Source organism: Podarcis muralis, chromosome 9 (genome assembly GCF_964188315.1).
Source record: "Podarcis muralis chromosome 9, rPodMur119.hap1.1, whole genome shotgun sequence".
Lineage (NCBI taxonomy): Eukaryota > Metazoa > Chordata > Lepidosauria > Squamata > Lacertidae > Podarcis > Podarcis muralis.
Genome location: NC_135663.1, coordinates 35,133,275 through 35,153,111, shown reverse-complemented (window position 1 = coordinate 35,153,111; position 19,837 = coordinate 35,133,275). Strand labels below are relative to the sequence as shown.

The following is a 19,837-nucleotide window of genomic DNA, read 5'->3' as shown; positions in this document are numbered from 1 at the left end:
CTGCCCCCGGCAGCGCGATCCTGTTGGGATGCCATCGCAGCTGCCTCCCTGCCCACACTGGGTGCCACATCCCCAAAGGCAGTGTCCTACGCCCTCAGGATGAGCACCACACCCCTGCAGACAGCACACCATGCCCCTGGGACACGCGCCAGTCCCACCCCTGCCTGCTCTCCTCCCCCCGGTGCTGGAGCATGAAGCTCCGCCACTGATGGTGGCCACTTCACTCTTCTCCCTCCTCCTGGGCCACTACTCACCACACTTCCAGGTGGGTCTCTGGAGCTATTTCAGCACTGGATGTGAATGCGAGCCTAGCTTGGCTCTCGTTTACAGCGGCTGCCTGGCGTGTTTAATTATCCACAATGCACTGCCCAAGATCTATAAAATTCTATAGTATATCAATAGATTTTATAAATCTATAGTTCTAGTAGGACCAGAATTATAGTTTTTATAGATCCATGGGCCTGGGTAGTGCAATTGTGGTAATTAAACATGTTATGAAGTCACTGTAGACTCAAATGCGGCAGCATGGCCTTCCCTCCAATGAAACAACTCAGAGGGGTGAGGTCTGCTTGGGGAGTGGTGGCAGGGCCTTGGGACCTCCGGTCTGTACATAGATTGTATACATCCTTTGCCACAGTCACTCCAGAGGGCCCCAGTGGTGGTCACATGGTAGACTACAGAGATCATTTGTTCTCAGCTAAATAAAAAATGCTGACTAGAATCTGCTTAGAGATGTTAAAGAGAGAACCGACTCCCCCCCCCCCCCGCACGTATTCTGATAACGTGACAAGATTGTTTGTTCACTCTGGGTCAATAGCAAGTCCTATTACTGTACTGTTTTGCTCCTACCCTTTTATGTAGCTAAATGTTTATCTAAGGCAAAGTTCTTCACTCCAGCTCTCAGAAGGGGATAGTGCGGTGACCCTTCAGAAGGAAAATGCGAGGATGCATGCAGCCCAGCTTGAGACACCCTTAAACACCCCCAAATGTAGGTAGGAATGGGTTGGCTTGCTGTGCTGACCAAGGAGTGAACAACAGGACTGGAAAAGGATTAAAACACTGGATAGTTTGTGCAGCTGTGAGAATGAAAACAATGCAGTTGGGAGTGGAGCGTTTCATTTTTACGATGACTGCCTTGGATTGCTATCCCTGTGGACTCTTTCTGCAGTTACGTTTAGTAGTGTATGTGTGATATGAAATGCCAGCACGGTATGGTGTTGCACTAGGAATGTGGAGATCCGGGTTCAAATCCCCATTCAGCCATGACGTTCATTGGGTGACCTTGGTTGGGCCAATGACTATGTCTCAACCTCACTTACCTTACAGGGTTTTTGTGATGATACTGGCAGGGGGAAGTTGACAACTTCTTATGGGAAAGTTGGGATATAAATGTAGGAGTTGTCATCAGCACCAGCATTGTCATTTTCTTTTTTATATTCCACAAAATATGCTCATTTTGTTTAAACCCCTTCAAATTTAAGGAACGTTAATTCTCCAGTTTCCCTGTAACCACAAGGGAGAAAAATCCCAAACAAAAATAAAGTCCAGAATTAGTTTATTATCCCGCCCCCCTTTTTAAAAAAAGGATTGTAAGGTAGGGAAATTATCTGCATTATGTTTATGTCTTTTTCAAGAATACTTTAATCTTAAAGATGCTTTAATATAAGGTGCTAGAAGGATTTTGTGGTTGTACTTGGCCTTGATTTTGTAATACCTGGTGCTGTCTGGGCAAGATCTCCGAATCCACATCAAGTATGAGCCTGTGATGCCCTTTCCATCTAAGCTAGCTAGAGCCCATTAATAATAGTCTCATTAAAGTTGGGTGTGTTTTATGCAACAGGCCCTGTATGTTTGAGATTAAGGGATTTTTGTTCTCAGCAGATTAATGCCTTTCAAAAAAGTTGGTTCAATTCTGGTTTTCCAGAATCATTGGCTAAAATATCTTGACATCTGGAAGAACCTCTGAGCCTTTTTACACATTGCAAATCCTACACAGAAAATTCTTCCACTCAGGAATTGATGCAGGACCCACAGTTCTACCCACAGTTCTCTCTCCACATTTATCCTCCCAGCAATCCTGTGAGGTAGGTTCAACTGAGAGAAAGAGTGACTGCTCCAAGGTCACACAGGGAGCTTCAAGGCAGAGTGAGCATTTGAAAGAGGTGTGCATGCACTTCCCCCGTTTCTGTCTCTGGGGACAGGGGAGAAATGACCAAATGGCACTCATGGCACTCGCTCATTGGCAAGAACTAAGAAGATGGAGAGCAAGGGCTTATGTGGTGGTGACTAGCAGTGCATGTACTTTGCTTATTTTCTGAAACCACCATAGATTACTGCAGCAAGTATGAGAAGTGTTGCAGCTCTGAAGTTAATAGTCTTAATATGCAACCAGAAAGGGGGACTATCTTTCTTCAGTTATTCAGATGGGCTTTGGATTTCAAAAATGTGGTAAACCACCCCTGATCATTGTGCTGGTCCTCTGACTCAAAGTCCTCTTTTGAGGGCACCTGGCTGCTCTGCTGAAATAAATGGTAAGAGGCGCCAGCACACTTAGCCTTGTTAAAGAAGCTGAGGACATTTTGGACACAAGGGGAACTACAGCAAGGGCAAAAGCAGGGGGAAGATGAGAACTATTACATGAGTGTTTGTGTGAATGAAAGGAGCAGGAGAGCCAGAAGGCACTCTCAACCACTAGGACTAAGAAGTTACTTTCCATATATTTCTACGCAAGAGGGCAGCAGCAGGCTACAGTAGATGGGAAGGAAGACCCGTAAAGACTACAGGTGACTCAATTCATCCCTTACAGGAGGAGGAGGAGAAAGATGGTCGTAGTGGCTGGGGACTTGCTACTGTGGGGTACAGACTAAGGACGCAGCTGCCTGTTGACTGGATGAATTGACCCATGAAATATCTCTGGCTCTGGTGTGCAGATCCAGGGCACGATAGACCAAAAAAGTTGCATAAATTGTAATACTTACTCTTCTGTTGTCCAAAGTTGTAAATTTGTGAATCTGTTTCAACTCCTTTAATTTCTACAGAACGTGGAAGGACAAAAGAGCACAAAAGACTGTGCTCTCAATATATCTGCCAGGAAGATTGCCAGTTGCTGATCTATGTCTTTTTGGTTCCTGGCTTGTTCTTCTATTGGTTTTAAGACCTATTGCATTTACTGTTTGAAAGTCATTGCTGAGAAGTGATTGATAAAAGAGACATGAAATACATGGCAATTATCCACCATTTGTAAAAAGAAAAATGGCAGGGATATAAATAATGAAAATGTTAAAGAGTTTTGTTTTCGTTGTTTATATCAATATTTCATGGGGAAATTTTCCTTTAGGAACTTTCTACTTTGAATTTTAAAGTTGATTTTAATAGAAGAACATGGCTGACTGGAAGAAGTAGGTATCGATTTCAAGGCAGGGGGCATTACTGACATAACAGCCTTTTCTTCCAAGGAGGCTCTGAATTGTCTTAATTTTTGTTCTGACAAAAGAATTGTATAGATCTAGTAATTTTTACCATCAGTTTGTTCTTAATGTGTGCTGATAACTTTGATATTCTGGTTTATGACATTGCAGTTGGAGTGGAAAACAGTATTTTTACCAGGCTGAAGGTGTGTCAAGTCCTGCTTGTCCTTAGAACCCACTCCACAAGATATCCCTAAATACCTTCATCCAGGGGTCAGCAACCTTTTTCAGCTGTGGGCTGGTCCACTGTCCCTCAGACCATGTGTGGGGCCAGACTATATTTTGAAAAGAAAAAAAAGAACAAATTCCTATGCCCCACAAATAACCCAGAGATGCATTTTAAATAAAAGGACACCTTCTACTCATGTAAAAACATGCTGATTCCTGGACCGTCCATGGGCCAGATTGAGAAGGTGACTGGGCCGCATCTGGCCCACGGGCCTTAGGTTCCCTACCCCTGCCTTAGCCCAACGGGCTAAGGTAATAAACAAGCAATCATATTTTTTCAGAATCTTTGACAAAGCACGTCTGTCCCCTATTGACCAGCAAAAGGTAAAAGCAAAAAAGTAGGAAGAGACTACCTGAAGAGAATGTCACATTTCATGACATGGCTTTGACAGGATTTGGCACATGTGAATCTGGTTTAAGGAGTAGGCCAGCAACCTCATACCAGAAAAGTGTTTTGTTTTTTGCTTATCTAAGTACTTGAGCAACTAATGTCAGGTAGCACCAGGCCTTTGGCCCCAGTTGCTCAAATGCTAACTGTAGATGAGGCAGCTCTTGACTCATAATTAATTTTCTAATCATCACAAAAGAGGAGGAATAATGATCACTTGCATGCTGTAGATTGTGAAAGTGCTATTCTTAACTGATTTTGAGTGAACCTCTAGATTACATGTCAAAAGTATTTCCTTGAAACCAGATGTCTCTGTTTCCTAGCCAGCAATGAAGAATATATGGCATGATGTTTGACAGCTAACCTGTAACAACTATCTAGGATCCCTTGAAAGGTTTGGGGAGTTACAGTACTACCTAATAATCAGATAAAGGGGATATTCAAGCCTCTTTACCCTGGCTCTTCACAAAGTTATATTTATCCTCTGGGGATGGTGTTTGTTGAACACAGGTAGTAATTTTTCTTTTTTCCAGTTACAGTAATGTGATGTTTGAATGTATTAGGGCTTCTTCCGTGATTGATAGCTCCAAGGACTTGAAGTACATGCTTTTGGTATTCATAAAACACTGGGAATGTAAAGTGCTTAAGGGCTAAGATATGCTAAGATACAGGGTATAGATATAAGATATAGGGTATATAAGGTATAGTCACCATATTGGTCAACACTATTAAGCCTAGATAGACGGTCCATTCTGGAAGATAATGCCTGATAGTTCCAGCGCTGTTCAGAAATATCTTTTTGTCTGCTGTTGCAAGCTGGCTGGGAGGTGGTTGCCTTTATTTTTAAGAAAGTTAATTAAATTTAATACATGTGGGGGCAGTGATGAATAATGGTAATTTATTAAAGGAGACTTGGTTTTTGAGCAGGGTTCTAGGTGGGAAATAAATGGAGAGTAAATTAACTGAAGAGGGGATGACTGGGTCATCTGGACGTGGGGTGATCTCGAAGTGTGGTCCTAAGTAACTGAGGCATTTATTTTATTTGGGTTAATTTTGATTTGAATGGCAAATTAATTTGCTTGCCTTCAGTGAGATTTAAATAAGTTCTCTAGAAATTGGTTCTAGAATTCTATCTCTACATAAATATTGCCTAATTCCAGTGTTATGCGAATCTGTGTCCTCATTTGTCTTCTATTTTTGGTCATGTGTACGTGGCCATCCTGAACACAGCCCAAGGCATAATGTTTCTGCAGCTCCCAGCCTGCCTTCATATGGTTTGTGGCCAGTGATGCAAAACAACAACAACAACAATTTTATTATTTGTACTCCGCCTATCTGACTGGGTTACCCCAGCCAAAAGAACTAGTATCTGTAACAGATGATGAGATACTATGAGCATGTGTCAATTAAGGTGTCACGTGAAGGTAACAAAATAAGGAATTACTGTTCAAGACATCTAGAGATTGGTCTGCCAGTTGTCAAATCCTGATCCATACTATAGAAGTAACTTCCAAGGGACTATAGCACCTGAATGAACTGAAGGTATTTCCAGTTATAAGTGTAAATTAAAACAGAAATACTGAATTCAGAGAGAGAGAGAGAAAGAGAGATCACAATGTTTTGCAATTTGTTATAGTTAACTCTAGTGCCTGAATGTAGAGCACCCTTGAGCACTTAGTTTCAAACTTGACTAGATTTGGTTCTGAATTCCAGAACTATCCGCTTCTTGGTAAAAAGCTCTGCAGACTCTGGCAAAACTCAGAATGCATGCAGAAAGCTGAACCCCCTCCCTTCTCTTGTTGGCTAGAGCTGAGGCCAGGTGCTAATGGTCTAACTCAGTTACATATTGTCATCAATCCATGCCTTGGGATTGTACTTAGTGAGGCTTGGTATGCTGTCACATGACAGAAAGAAAACTTTGAAGGCACTGAGCAGGTTTTGCTAAGTCTGGTATGGATCTAATGAGAAAATCTGGTTCAAAGATGATCTGGAGCCTATTGGATCCCACCCACCCTCAAACATCTAGCAAAGTAGACCTCCTTTTCTTCATGCACTCTGGAAGAAATGTACTGGTAGCAGCTCCATGTTATTCTGCGATTTCAAAATTTCGCCACAATGACACCTTTCCTGCCCCAAAACTTTTCGCTTTTGCTGGACCTCATTTATACAAGTACCACTTAAGGACAGAAAGGTGCACCCTACCAGATGCTGGCATGACTAATAGACAAAAGCTGGGGAACTGACTTCAATAAAAAATAAAAATAAAATAAAATATATGATTGTCTCCTCTCCCATTTAACAGGTAATTTTTGTCCAAGTCTCTTAATATCATGAGACTGTCTTGGGTCATGGGTTGCAGAACAATTATGGTGATAAATGTTAATAGTCCATTTAACTGCAATTAAAATTTTCTGTGTCATAAACTTTAAATTAAAAGCTAATGCCCCCTCTTCCATCACTTTCCATAGCTGTTCTACTACTGTTGCATTTGCCAAAATAGGTTTTGCCGAGGTGTGCATTGTGGGTTGGTGACAACAAATGGCTGCATAAAGCAGATAGTGGCACAGTGCTGTGTTTTCATGTGTAGCCTACAATGTCTTATTAGCTTTGAAAGAAGGTGGTCTCTATGCATGTGTGGGGCATGACCTTGATTAAGAGCCAGATGCCAGAACAGCCTGGCTGGCTCTAATAAAACCAGTGAACCATATAAGTAGCTAGATCTGAGGTTAATTTTTTTCTGATGTTTTTAAACCATTGAAAGGTACTGCAATTAATTTCACATCTCCCTAAAGTGAATTTACTAGAAACCTGCATACATTCCAGGATCCAAAACACTGAATGGGTTGTTTGTGTTCAGTATGGCTTCAGGAGATTCCCTTTTGACCAACTTACCCACAGAAGCCACTTGAGACCCCAGTGACAAGTTGGAATGCAGGAGTAATCCCAGTCCTGTTACTTCAGGGGAAGTGCCACTCCTCCCAGAACAGGCTGCACACCTAATTTCTGGACACAGAAGCAACCCACCCACACCACTTCCATCTTATCAGGATTCAGCCTCAGTTTATTGGCCCCTATTCAGTCCATCACTACCTCCGGACATCTATCCAACAACATCACAGGTTCCTTGATTCCTATTCAATGGAGATAGAGAGCTTGGTGTCATCAACGTACTGATGACACCATGATTCAGGTCTTTGAGTGACAGTTCCCAACAGATTCATGTGGATGTTAAATAGTGTAGGAGGCAGAATAGACCCTTGTGGGATGCCCCAGCCCCAAAGCCATGGAGCCAATCAACAATTTCCTAGCAGTTTCCAACAATTTCCAACAATTTTTTCTGGCAGCGACCTTGCAGGTAGGAGTGGAAACTGTAATGTGGTATATCCAACTCCTACCTTCTTGTCTTACTCCAGAAGAACACCATGGTCAATAGTGTCAAAAGCTACTGAGAGGTCAAGGAGAACCAAAAGGGTCTCATTTCCCTGTCTCTCTCCTGATAGTGGCCATTAGGATGGCAAATGCTGTTTTGGTGCCCAAACCTAAAGGTGTTATGTTGCCACCTAACTATTTTAGGTCTCACTATTTCCCCAAATTAAGGGGAAGCTTCAGGAACAGCCTCTGACGCCACACAAAGAAGTTGCAGTCAGAGTATTTTTTCAAACAAATGATCAGAAAGTCAATCATTATTTCACTTTGAGACTGCTCATGCATCGGTGCCAAATGCCATGTGAACTAATTTTGCATCTGATCTTCCCATTTTCACCACCCAGTCAAATGGAAAGCCACCTCCAGAGCATCTTTCCAGGACTAGATCTTATTGTTCATATTGCCCATCTGCATGCAAGTAGTTTCAGTAAATAAACAGCAGTGTCAGCAGCAGGAAGTGAGAAAGTGTTGTTGCAGGGAGGGTTTTCAGGGAAGGGATTATTGCCTCTTTCCTTTTCCGGTAATTGCTGTTCTAGGGAAAAAACTACATAGAACGTTTATTTCTTCTTACAACCAAGGGCATCAGATCAGGAAAACAATTGCTCCTTTCCAGTGGTGTGGAGAGAATTTCATATGGCAAGAAGAGGGGTATCCAATATTTGTAGGGGCTTCTGCAAACATGTTAATTCAGAATACATCCTGATTTCCTTGCACAATGTTTTTGCAGGGGTTAGACTATGCTTAGTTTTTATTGAGCATTCATTCTGATTTGTTTACAGGGTGGTTATACAACAAGGAGCATTTATCCTGCATCCATCCAGATTTGCTTGCGGGATATCTACATTTTTTACTATTACTTTTTCATTCATCCCATGCTTTTTTCAGTGCATTTCCCCATCACTTTCCTAACTGCAAAAAGTCATTTTTTAAAAACTGGATTTGTTGCACAAGGGTAACAGAGCACTTCAATCCACTCTCATTGTGCAAACCTTAAGTTCTGGCATGCACCTGAATTCCTTGTACAGAATAGAGACAGTCTGGTTCATTCACATTGGGAATTTGAGTGGGGAGGATTCTGATATCTTTAAACTGGACATTGTTTTCCAACACACCTGGGAATCTCTGTGCTGAGGAAAATGTATAACCTGTAATGATGTGATGAGAAACCTGTGGTCCTCCAGCTCCCATCAGCTCCATCCAGCATAGTCAATGGTCCCTCAGGAAGGTTGGGCAATGCGGTTCAACATCTGGGGAGGGCCTCAGGTTCCCCATCCCCACTGTAATGTACAGAAAACAATATGAAAAAGTCAGGGAAACGTTAAAATACAAAGTAATACAACGTGTTGATCCTTGCTTTACTGTCACATATAATCAAATATTTAAAACCAAACAGAGCTAAAATGTTTGAAATGCAAATATCTTTGCACATTGTTTGAGTGAAGGTGATATCCTTAACTGAAGGCAGGAAATGATAAAGGATATCGTTATGGTTTTAGATTGCAAGCCCTGAGAGGGTAGGGACTGCCTTGTTTTAAGTGAATGTATGTAAAGCCACCCTGGGAGTCTTTCTTGGCGCTAAATAAATAAATAAAAGTGGGGTATTATATCCTGCTGTGCTTGGCCCTATTCAAGCATTATATGGCAAGTTAAAGAAATCTTCACCTAAGCTCATTTATCGGAAACCAACAAAGACTGTTCAGTTTCGTGGCAATAACTTGGCATGCTGTGGGTCCTCCGACATGCCTGATCACTTTCTGAAGCTTGTCAACTTCCTGTAAATCTTACCCCCCAGGACTTTATCATGAAGTAGAGCACTGTTGTGGGAGGTGTTTTTTCTGTAAAGCGAAGTCATATCTGGCTCCTTTTAGAGGAAGTGTGAGTGCCAATTAACAATGGTAATATGGGTGATCTTGCAGCAATTGTTTACTTGGAGTTTCATAAAGCTGTTGACTAGAGAGATGGGTGAATTTTGGCTTCTTTCCGCTCCTCGTTTTTCCCATCTACAGTTCAGTTATCCACATTTCTTCATCAGTTTGCAATGTAAAAACAAAACAAAACAAAACAAAACAAAACAAAACAAAACAAAACACACAGTAGAGTTGGAAGGGACGCTGAGGGTTATCTAGCCCAACCTCTGCAATGCAGCAATTTCAACTAGAGCATACTTACCTGAAGGTGTTTCTCCACCCTTGTTGTTCAGCCTGGACACTAAGATCCAGCACCAAGGGCCTTCTGGTGGTTCCCTTACTGCGAAAAGAGAACCTACAGTGAACCAGGCAGAGGGCCTTCTCGGTAGTGGCGCCTGCCCTGTGGAACACCCTACCATCAGATGTCAAGGAGATGAGTAACTATATAACCTTTAGAAGACATAGGAGGCAGCCCTGTATAGGAAAGCTTTTTAAGGTTTAATGTTTTATCATGTTTTTATATATGTGGAAGCTGCCCAGAGTGGTTAGGGCAACCCAGTCAGATGGGCGGGGTACAAAAAAATTAATATTATTATTATTATGGCCATCCAACCTCTGCTTGAAAACCAGCAAGTAAGGAGAGTCTACCAGCTCTCGTGGGAGTCCATTTCACTGTCAAACAGCTTTTACTGTCAGAAAGTTCTTCCCGACATTTCGTTGGAATCTCCTTTCTTATAACTAGAAGCCATTGGTTCGGGTCCTAGTCTCCAAAGCAGGGGGAAACAGCTTGCTCAAATCCTGTATGTGACAGCCCTTTAGATATCTGAAGGTGTCTGTCCTCTCTCCTTTCAGTCTCCTCTTTACCAGGCTAAACACCCAACTTCTTCAACTGTTCCTCATAAAGCTTGGTTGGGAATTGCTTCCTTCATGCAGGCTTCCTATGAGCATCTATGGGAAGAACAGGTTGCTGGAACAGATGAACCTTTAGTCTGATCTGATTAGCTCTTCTTATTTTATTAACTTGAATTAATGTGGCATTTGTGAAGTAAGGCATAAGAATTTGGCACTAAGGAGGATTTAGGGGCATCCTCTTTCTTGGGGTTATTTCTGAAATACCATTGCTTACTATGGGCATGCTTGGAAGCTTATAGTTACACAAACAATTTTGTCTGATCACTTCCACCAAAGAAATGAAGGCCACCAGGAGATATCAATGCTTGGCTTCCGGTCCAGCCTGCCTTAATGGAGGCAGCCCCCATGATAGCGGGGGATCACCGGCAAATGAAAAACAAGGATGACAGAGGGTAAATCACCCTTGCAAATTCCTCCCAGGGACAGGGGGAATGGGCTTCACTCGCAGTTCATCTTGGTACCTAGCTCTCGCTCTGGCATGGAATGTGGGAGGCAGGTAGGCGCTGAGTAGAAAAACAATTTGCATGGCAAAAACCCTCCTACGCCACCATTAAGAAGTAAAGGTTCTCCTTTTAATTGGATTTTTAATTGGCTTTAATATACCGTCGTGTGATGGAAAAGGTTTGCAACAATATACTGCGGAACATATCGGCTACATGAATCAAAGGTTTGAATTGAGATAAGATTTTCTTCAGCGTGAGAGTCAGTTGGGGAGAGGGAAGGCCATTTTATTTTATTTTAAGTTTCATTTATATATTTATGGTTCAGCAACCCCTCTCTGGAATGCAAGACAAAAAAATATTTACAAGTGAGGAAGGGATGTTGGAGTAATATTAACACGCAAAAATGGAAACTGCTTGTGATCTGAAATGAAGAAAGGAGGGGGAAGGGGAAGCTCAAGTATGACTATGTTGGAAAGACAGAGTGGAAAGACAGAGTACCGTAATTCCCCTCACCTCCGTTTAAATACAACAGACAAGGAAAAAGAGACTGAGATTTGTTTGTGCTACTGACGGAATGTAATCTAAGATAAGGTTTAATTGGGCCATAAATCTCTAGCTGGAATTAAAAGAATTTTGGGGCTGTGATAAGAATGCTGCAGAGATTCTGGGAGTTGGAAAGGAGTGTTAAACCATCAGCACATTTGAAAATTATCTATCTATTCCTAGGCTAAGGGGAGAATGACAAAGATCTGCTAAATGTTTTACTAGTGAGACAGAATGGTTTCTAACAGACTGTCGCCTGTTCCAAGACACAGATGCAAGGGACGGAGAGATAAGACTTCTGAGAAACTTCAAGATTCAGTTCCGCCCCAAGCTATTATGGGAAAAAACAATAGCAGGGAAGTGAAAGAGACAACACCATATATGGACAGGAGGAATCTCCATGGATGTAACAGTTTTTACACACATGGCAGAATAACGATAATAGTTTGAGTTCCTCGCTTGAAGCTTTATAAATTTATATATTATAACATCACAAATGGAAATCATTAATTATGTAGTTGTTGACTAAGGGATTATTATTATAACTGAAATGTAACTGATATTAATTAAGATTATGGAACACAGTGATATAAGATCGGAAATGCACCCAAACCACCATGTGGGGAGCCACTTTAACTAAGATGTATTAATTGGAAGTTGAATGGCATTTTGATAATTGTATAATTTGGGAATTAATTGGTCATTGTTATAATTTGGCTAATATTGGGAGCATATTGTAAAACTAATTTTTAAAATTACAAAAAAGAAAGAAGAAATAGCAATGCTTGGCTAAAAATGCACCCTGCAATTAGCAGTCACGCCACAATCCACCGTCCTAATCATGCTAGGTATATCCTGTTCCTGATACAAAGAAATCCCTTTGTTTCTAAAGGAAGAACTTTTCTCTGATCACCCAGATTGCTTATGTTATGAAACCAAGTAATCGTTATGATAACAAAAGCTCCATTTAGTTTCTGAAAGAATAAAAAATTCAATAGGCAGTGTGCGGGCACACACACAATGTGTATATTTACACAGAGACACAATAAGGCTGCCTAAATAAAGCAACGGAGCCCTTGGGCATCTCAAACTAACTTATTTGCTGCAGCAGGAACTTTTGTAGGAAATATATTGCCTTACTAGACACAGGCTATTTGGACGGACACACATGCAGCTACTTTTTCTGCCGTAACATTTAACATATTTTTCTGCATTTGCTCTAATTTATGCTCAGCTTCTTCGGCAAGTAAGAATTCCCCCACCCCCTTTGAGTCTTAGGATTGGTTGCTGATATAATTCAAGTGTTTTGACATATTGAGGGGGAGAAAAGGCCCATCATCTCTTTGGCTCCTTTGTTGTGAGTTCTTTTGTTCCCTGCAACCAGCCCTCATACACTCAAGATGGATGTCTGTAGGTGGAGGTGTAGCTTGAAGAGAAGTGCAGGGGAGATTGAATTTGTTCAGTGCCTGAGCATCTCTGATAAGGCCATCATTTGCTTCTCTCGTGGAGACAATCTGTCAGTTGTCTGATGCAGACCTTGCTCAGGGCCTGGCTCCTGCCACCCATGGAGAATACACACAATTACTAGGTAAATGCTTTGATACTTCAACCCTTTGGCGTTTCTAGACTGGGAAAAGGAGCCGTCAGGGAACTCTGTCCTTCTGTTGCATCTTTCATGTTTTGTCTCTTTTCTGCCTCACATATTTGTACTCTAAGGTGAATCTCCCCCTCTAGAAAACATTTATTTCAGTTAAACCCCTCAGCCTGTACCTAAATTGCTCTGATTAACAATATAGCCATTTCCTCACAAGGAAATCATCTTCTTCCCTCTCTTCCCTTGCTTCTTCCTATTTCTTTTTCTCCTGGTGGCCAGATGAGAGGAAGTTAATTTTCACTTGAATGATTTTGGGATCAGGCTGAAGGAGCATGGAGCAACATCACTAGCTGCAAAGCCATTGGTTATCTTGTCCATATGCCTTCAATCCCTCCTAATGATGCTGGGAGTTTAGCAATCGCTGGTGCCAGTTCCATTTTACTGCAGTCCAGATGGAAGCTTAATGCTAATAGTGAGGAGGATTTGAATGGGAATCAAGGTTATTCATGACCTGCCCTGCCCCTTCCTGTGGAGCCCTATGGATTTTTGCCATGTGAACCAGACCTCTCTCCCATCCATCCATCACCCTGCTCCTTTTATCCCTTCCATAGAACAATGGCTCAAATTAGTTTACACAGATGTGTGCTTGCGAAAGCCCCTTTGAGCTCTGCCACATTTGGGTCATGCAGCTTGAAGTTTACAGCTTCACAGACTTTTTTTTTTTTAAATGGGCATCTACTAGGATGAAAGACAACACAGAAGGAATAAATGAAACGTGGAATAATTAGTGCTTTTTGTTGCTGGTTTGTTGTTTATGTTGAGATAAATATTTGATTTCCAGCATTTTAAAATATTCATCATACTGCATAAAAATGGTGAAGAGCATAACAAAATACCCAAGTCATGAATATTAAGCTTTGGCATTGGCAATATTTCATTGCTTTGGTGAACAGCTACTAAATTTAGAAAACGGAACAGCAAAAAGGAATTAGCCGTTTAAGAATCACTAGATAACTCTTCGTTATTCGGGAAGATGAGGAGGAAGATTTACATTTTATGCAGCAAAAATGCTTGCTGCTTGTGTAGTGGGATCTGCTGAAGTGAACACCACACAATGTGAAGGGGGAGATGTTTGTGCCTGTGGATATAGAACCCATCAGGGAACGATGGGCAATGGCAGCTCCTTGGCATGCAGCTCATTTACCCACATGGATCTTGTCTTCATATTGCATTAATTATCATCACCCCCCAAAAGAAATTTGAAACTGTAGTTTTATGAGGCCTTGGGGCTTACAAACAGAATTCTGACTTTACTATCCTTAGGTAAAGGTAAAGGGACCCCGACCGTTAGGTCCAGTTGCGGACGACTCTGGGGTTGCGGCACTCATCTCACTTTATTGGCCAAGGGAGCCGGCGTACAGCTTGCGGGTCATGTGGCCAGCATGACTAAGCCACTTCTGGCGAACCAGAGCAGCACACGGAAACGCTGTTTACCTTCCCGCCGGAGCGGTACCTGCTTATCTACTTGCACTGCATGCTTTCGAACTGCTAGGTTGTCAGGAGCAGGGACCGAGCAACAGGAGCTCACCCCACTGCGGGGATTCGAACTGCTGACCTTCTGATCGGCAACCCCTAGGCTCTGCGGTTTAACCCACAGCGCCACCCAAGTCCCTATCCTTACGAAACTACAATTCACAGGTACATCATAAACCTTACATTGCATTTAAAGAGATTTGCAGTCCAGTCCTAACAATGTAGTCCTATATATACCTCCTTAGAAATAAGTTCCAGGACAGGCTTGCCTCTATTTTTGGTCATCCTGCTCTAATTATGTTCCTGCCTCTTTATGTAATCAATGATCCTGCACCAAATGATATCCTTAAGTGTAGAATAGCAATAATTCCCAAAGGTCCAACAGTAAAGCTTCATTGCATCTGGACTATATTTTTATCCAGGCCTATTATCCCAGCTATGCTTGGTGCCCATTGACTCTAAGCATCAAGGTCAAACACACATACACAAAACCCATCACTTCTGGCAAGCTGGTTTGTGACCCTGTATGTTTCTTACAGCAGAAATGCTATAAGAAGCAGCAGGATCCACTTGCAGTCCTGTCCACCCCCCAAATTTTGTTGCAATGAGCAAAGATGTCCTCTGTCTGTTAGATATTCTGGCCACTAGGCAGCAGCAGCAGCAGCAGCAGCAGCGGGTGATGCATTCCTTGGAGAGTGGATCTGCTGGCCCTGTGGATCCTGCCACCAGCCCTGATTCTGACTTTGTTACCTTGGAAGCTGTTTGACTTCTTTATCCTTTGCCTTGTTCAGTGCTTCACCTAGAACCAGCCAGTTGCTCTGGAGTCTGGACTTGCCTCTTTGACCTTTATCCTCTTGGGACCGTTTCCCTGATATGTTTTTGCTCTATTATATGTGCACCCTAACCCTGAACATCTCCTTGAGATGTCTCTGTAACAACTTGGCCCTAGGGAACATGTTCTGCAAATCTACTCATGATCCAGGGTAATCCTGACTACAATGAGCTGCCAGACTTCCTTGAGTGTAAGACTGACATCTTGGACATTCATTAAAAAGGCTGGTTTTCTTCATATCCAATAGAATGCTATCTATATGTATATCTATGTGTATATATGTATGACAAACTACCAAATCCTGGTCTGATATTTAACCAACAGACCCGTCTCTTTTACAGTCCAGTAATTTCTCTTGCAACATTACGTAGTAATTTCTTGGATGACCCTTGCATCTTTCCACTTTTCTTGGTATGGTTTCCTTCCATTGCTTGTCCAAAAATGTGCTTTTTTTCTGTTGCATTATTAACAGCTGATGCTACTATTCACATAACCTTTTTCCTGACTTCTGTCTTGTTAGTCAGCCATGTTTTTGACCTCCTGCCCTGACTTTTCCAGGAGGGAAATGTCAATGGACAAACTTGTAACCTGTTTTGGTGACCCTTAAAAATGCTGTTGATTTCCTCCCCTCCCCTTGATAATTTTATAGCTGTTGTCGCTTGGCAAAGTGCAGAGAGCGCAAAGGTGAGTATAATTATGGCTAGAGGCAAATCCTTGAGATGCTGAGCAGGGTCATAGCTCTGACTTGAGCTGGAATTTCAAATGAGGAAAATCTAGTAGTAGAAGGAGCAAAAAGGCAGAGACAGGAGGGGTGTGTGTGTGTGTGTGTATTCTAAAGAAACATAACAAAATAATAAAACTTTTCTTTAGAAAATGGTTCACGTGTGACAAATAGTATGTGGTTTTTCTAACACCCGGAAAGCTTCACTGAATGTTTAAATTTGTTCTTGTCTAATAGAGGTTTAAATACCCAATGATTATCTGCGTTTCTTTTAAGGCTGCTGCCAGTTCACTTGGAATCAAGATCAGAATAATAATTTGAGGATTCTGATGGCTTTGCTTTCCATAACACTTCCCTGGAGTCTGCTTTAAAGATCTTTCATCAATTTTTCTTAGGCAGGAATTTTTTTTGAGACAGATAACATGTGTGGCTGTTTTAGCAATCCCTTTATGGCTCAAAGATTCCCATACATTGCTGTATGATTGTATCCAACTATCAGAAGTCACAGTATTAGACTTTGTATTGTGGCTGAAGGGAGTCCAAATTAATCAGCATTTCAATGCGGGCTAGAAATATGCAATTGGGGAACTGGCTGATTAGTTCAAATCAAGAAGTCCTGGTCTCTCTTTGGCCCCTTGTTGACATGCTATGTATCTGACATAGCAAGTCTATGTTGCATTGGCTCCATGGCCAATAGTCTAGACTTCCCCAAGTCTTCATTGCCTGCCCACTTTCTTCTCCCATCTTAATTTTTGTCTTGCTCCTTCTTTCTTTGATTCTCTCCTCATCTGCATTATATATTTAAAGCACTATGATGACACTTTAAACAGTCATGGCTTCCTGCAAAGAATCCTGGGAGCTGGAGTTAGTTAAGAGTCCTGACAGTTAAGAATCCTTTGAGCATCCATACAGCTACCATTTCAATGCTCATTTACATGATATAAAAATCACATCTACATGAAGATAAATACAGCTGTAAAGTGACACCCCAAAACCTTTAAAAAATATATTATTTGATACATACATGCAAAATGGTAGTAAGCTGAATTATAAGAAGACCAAGAAGACAATTACATCCTCGATCCTTCCTATCTTTCAATATAACATTTACCTAATTAACAGTACGGGTTTCTGACTTCTTGAAACTTTCATTCATTATGCAGAGTGCTTGAAGTCAATGTACATGGAATTTTTATTTATAAAGAGAGAAGCTGAATATGTATGAGGTTTAGCACTGCTTAATGATAAAAACCATAATAATTGCATCCATGCTATTAACAGAAATGCACATTTTCTGTTCTTGTTGCCTTGGGATCTGTATTTTTTTTTTTAATATTCCTTACACATATATTCACAGGAAAATACACTGTAAACTGGTTGGCTTATCTAATCAGATGGCAAGATTTGAGTTAAAGCAACAGTATGCTAAAAGCTCCTAGACTTGAGGCATGCTTTGTGAATGGAACTACATGTTACACATGCCTGTGTTGCGTTCTTCTTCTCTACCGCACTAATATCTCAGAATGCTTAGCCATATCATGATGTGCCATCCTCCTACACTCTCCTATCCCCTCCTGCTGTTTCTAGCAACTGTTATTCAGAAGTATCCTGCATCCTACAGTGGAGGCAGGCCATAGCCATTGTGGCTAGTACTCATTGATAGCCTTATCCTCCATTAATTTGTATAAGTCTCTTTCAAAGCCATCCAGAATGGTGGTCATCAATGCCACACTATGCACTCTGTAAAGAAACACTTTTGTTGGTCCAAAATCTTCCAACATTCAACTTCATTGGACGTCTACGAGTTCTAACGTTATGAGAGTCAGAGACAAACTTCTCCCGATCCACTTTCTCCAGGTCACACATACTTTTATACCCTTCTGTCATGTAGCTTCTTCTTTACTTTTCCTTCTATATTAAAAGAACCCCAAATGCTGTAACTTTCTCTCACAGGGTAGTTTCTCCACCCTCTTATTTTTATAATGTATGCAAGCTACACCCGTAAAATGAGCAATAACTGGTTTTATTTCCTAGTTTCTGTTATGCAGTTTTTAGACTGGCATCCATCTTGGCAGCGCTCCTAATCCTGGATAGCTTGATTGGTTAGAGGGTGGTGCTAATAATGCCAAGGTTGCAGGTTTGTTCCCCGTATAGGGCAGCTGCATATCCCTACATTGCAGGGCGTTGGACTAGATCAGAGCTTTCTAAACTTTTTATGTTGGTGACACACTTTTTAGATGTGCATCATTTCGCAACAGTAATTCAGTTTTACTAGCAGACCAGCCCTGGAAGGAGCGCTGGGAGCTCGGCACACCTACACACTGCAGCCGAGACACTAACATGTCACAACACACAGTTTGGAAAGCTCTGGACTAGATGATCCCTCCCAATGCTATGATTCTGTGATCTGAACATAATTATGCCCCAATTATGCTCAGCTGCAACTTTCCCCTCTAGAAACACTTTTTACTTTTGGCCACTAGGTGGCAACCACATAAACAGATCTTTCCATTTGGGTTGCCCTTTTCTGAACCTTTTCCAACTCCACAATATCCATTTTTTTGAGGCTAGGCGATGCAAACCGTAAGCAACTTTCATGTGTTTGCATCGAAGGGTTGTACATTAGTACTTAGTATAGTACTAGTACACCACACCCCATGAGTGGTATTCAACATTAGCGATACCAGCAGCTGGTCTAGGTATGGCAGGTTTGCACCATCTGTGCATGTAAGAAAGCTTTTAAGTAACATCGCTGCAGAAATTCATCATCTAATCCACTGGGAGGAGGGTAATTCATCATTAAATGTGAACATATAGTTCATGCTGTATTCCTGTTATTCACAGAAAGATTTGACCACTTCTATACATCAGGCGGGACGCGGGTGGCACTGTGGGTAAAACCTCAGCACCTCGGACTTGCCAATCGCATGGTCGGCGGTTTGAATCCCCGCGGCGGGGTGCGCTCCCGTCGTTTGGTCCCAGCGCCTGCCAACCTAGCAGTTCGAAAGCACCTCCAGGTGCAAGTAGATAAATAGGGACCGCTTACCAGCGGGAAGGTAAACGGCGTTCCGTGTGCTGCGCTGGCTCGCCAGATGCAGCTTGTCACGCTAGCCACGTGACCCGGAAGTGTCTGTGGACAGCGCTGGCTCCCGGCCTATAGAGTGAGATGAGCGCACAACCCTGGAGTCTGGCAAGACTGCCCCGTACAGGCAGGGGTACCTTTACCTTTACCTATACTTCAGGCATTGGTTGGCAAATAAGTGTGGAGGAGCAGCTATCTGAGGGCTTGACCACACTTCCTCTTGTGGAAATTAAACTCTAGTTCCCATCTGCAGAGTATGCGGGAGACTTACTAGTTTGACCCTTTACTTAGTTCTTTTTTTTTCCACCTAGAAAAACCACGCAAGACACTCTCAGTTTAAAGTTTAACATTATAACTTTTACTTGGCAGTTGCCGATTAAATATACAATGCAGGTAGGTGATACTAAAACATGTTACATAGATTAAACTATTAGAGACTAACTGATACTGACGCTGAGGCAGACAACAGCACAACAGAACATACCTGCTTTTCTGTTAAGACTCTTCTACTAACTGCCATAAGTCTACCAACAGCCGTAACTGCCACTGGCACATGACATCACAGAGTTCTACAGTTCTTGCAATTAACCTTTTACATAGGCATTTGGGATGCTAACATCCCACACCTCTTGTCCCACTGCTTCCCCCCATGGAAAACTGCTCTTTAGCACCCAATTGGAGCAAACCGCAATTCAGGTTTTCTCCAGATTGATGTTTGCTCCAATTTAGCACCAAAGAACAGATTTTCCCTGGGGAAAAGA

At 42.0% G+C, this 19,837-nt stretch overlaps 1 long non-coding RNA gene across 2 annotated transcripts; it reads right to left on the bottom strand.

Annotated features, from left to right (window-relative positions):
• Positions 1-3,062: 3,062 nt before the first annotated feature.
• LOC114604532 (uncharacterized) lies at positions 3,063-19,614 on the bottom strand. Of its 2 annotated transcripts, none has more exons than XR_013394176.1 (3): positions 19,561-19,614; positions 8,622-8,786; positions 3,063-3,186 (listed from the first exon to the last, which is right to left on the bottom strand). It is a non-coding gene; the product is annotated as an uncharacterized LOC114604532 (long non-coding RNA). The 2 variants fall into 2 exon arrangements; XR_013394175.1 differs by lacking the exon at positions 19,561-19,614 and adding an exon at positions 9,679-9,760.
• Positions 19,615-19,837: the final 223 nt, after the last annotated feature.